Source organism: Elephantulus edwardii, unplaced genomic scaffold (genome assembly GCF_000299155.1).
Source record: "Elephantulus edwardii isolate Elephantulus edwardi_28Jun2011 unplaced genomic scaffold, EleEdw1.0 scaffold00065, whole genome shotgun sequence".
Classification (NCBI taxonomy): domain Eukaryota; kingdom Metazoa; phylum Chordata; class Mammalia; order Macroscelidea; family Macroscelididae; genus Elephantulus; species Elephantulus edwardii.
The window spans coordinates 7,499,607-7,502,045 of NW_006399815.1; positions in this window are offsets into that span (position 1 = coordinate 7,499,607).

The window sequence follows — 2,439 nt, forward strand, 5'->3', positions numbered from 1 at the left end:
GTTACTTCTGTACAGCAAATTGACAGATCAGTGCTATACTACTTAGAAGAATCTTTGACCAAAAATCAATTAAAATCAGGCCTAAGGGCCAAAGGCCGAGAGCCCAACTGCCTTTTAAATACAAAGCAAATCCAATCAGCTCACACGTAATTATGAATGAAATCAATAAACAAGCACAGTCCTCACCCAAGCCTCCACCAGAACAAGAAAGCACATCTTTGTAGAATCCAGATGCTCCACACATCTTCCAAAATGATACCAGCCCCAAACTGGCAACCAATTGCCTTTTACATACAAGGTAAATTCAATCAGCTCACACCTAATTTTGAACAAAACCTATAAACAAGCAAACAGTCCACACTCAAGCCTCAACCAAAACAAAACACATCTTTGTAAAATCTAGCTGCTCCACATATCTTCCCAAACTTGATAACAGCCCAAACTTGCCTTTTTAATATAAGGTAAATCCAATCAGCTCACACCCAATTATAAACAAACCAATAAGTTAGCACCCAAGCTCAACCAAAAAGGTAATATCGATTTAATTTTCTCTTTCTGTTGCGATGTCACCTCTATATTTCTTAATCAAGTTATCTGTGTTTTCTATTCTTTTTTCTTTTGTTAAATTTGCCAGTGGTTTACCAATTTTACTGATCCTTTCGAAAAACCAGCTCCTGTACTTTTCTGTTTTCTGTCTCATTGATTTCATCTCTTGTCCTTGTAATTTCTTTTCTTCTAGAGGCTGTAGAATTAGATTTTCTATTTGCTGAAACTGTTGGGTTAGATCATTGATTCTTCTTCCTTTTTATCTGTGTGCCTGAGGACTGCCTTAGCTGTGTTCTAGAGATTTTGGCACCTTGTATTTTCATTATCATTTGTTTCAAAGAACTTTTTAATTTCATTTTTCTTTTATAATGAATCATATTCTATCAGAGAGTTATTTAGTTTCCACATAGGTGGTTTTGGAAGCTTCACTCTCCTGTAGTTAGTTAATTTCTAGTTTTATGGCATTGTGGCCTGTGAAGATACTTTGTATTATTTCCATGTTTTTTAATTTGTTGCTTTGTGTCCTAATATATGGTTAATTCCAGAGACTATAACATGTACAGTTGAGAAGAAAGTGAATTGAGTTTTAGGTGAGTGTAGTACCCTGAATACATCCACAAGGACAAGTTGGCTGATGGTATAGCTTAGATCTGCATCTTTGTTGAGTTTCTTTTGAGTTGACCTGTCTTTGGTGACAGTGGTGTATTGAAATCTCTTACTGTAGTGCTTTTACTCTCTTCAATTCTGTTAAGCATTGTTTTATGTATTTTGCAGGTCTATCATTTGATGCATAAATGTTGACCAAAGTTATGTCTTCTTGATCTACTGTGCCTTTAATCAGTATGTAATGTCCTTCATCTCTGATGATGGTTTTCATACTGAAATTTATTTTACCAGAGATTAGTATTGCTACTCTTGTTTTTTTGAGGTTGCCATTTGCTTGGCATATTTTTTTCCAGCCTTTGATTTTGAGTCTGTCTTTCGCTTCTTTTATTAGATGTGTCTCTTGTAGGCTACATATTGATAGGCTTTTTTTTTTCTTTATCCATTCTGCTACTCTTTTTCTCTTAATTTATGCATTTAGTCCATTTACATTGTGTGATTATTGTCAGGCCAGCTTTTATGTTTGATGTTCTGCCATGTTTATTTTTCTGTTGTTTCTGGTTACTATGGTCCATGCACTTTCCTTTGGCATCTCTGTGTGAAGGACTTCACTTAAAATTTCTTGTAGTTTTGGTGTCACTTTCACAAATTCCTTAAGTTCTTTCTTTTCTTCAAATAATCTAATTTCCCCTACATATTTGATGGAGAACTTTGCTGGCTATATGACCCTTAACTGGCAATTGTTATCTTTCAACTTTCTGTATACAGTATCCATTGCTTTCTAGCTTGCATGGTTTCCACTGAGAAATCAGAATCTAATTGTTTCCCATTTGTAGGTAACTCTTCATTTACTTCGTGCTACTTTTAGAATTCTATCCTGATATTTTGAGAATTTGATTATGATGTCTTGGTTTTTCCCTTTGGGTCTAGTCTATTTGGTGTTCTATGTGCTTCTTGAATGTGGATTTCCCCATTATTACAAATGCCTGGCGAGGTTTCTTCTAGTACTTCTCCCACAATCTTCTCAGTGATTTCCCTGTCATTCCCCTGTTCTGGAATTCCAGTCATACATATGTTATCCTGTTTGATGTCATCCCACATGAGTCTAATGTTTTCCTCATGTTTGTCTAATCTCTGATTTTTCTTCTATTATGTTTCTAGTAAGGCTCTTGTCTTCCATTATACAGATCACTGACCTTCTGTTCCATCTCTTCAGTTTTACCTTTTTGTCCTCCTGTTGTTGTTGTTATGTGCCGTCAAGTTGCTTGCGACTCAGCCCTAAACTCTGCT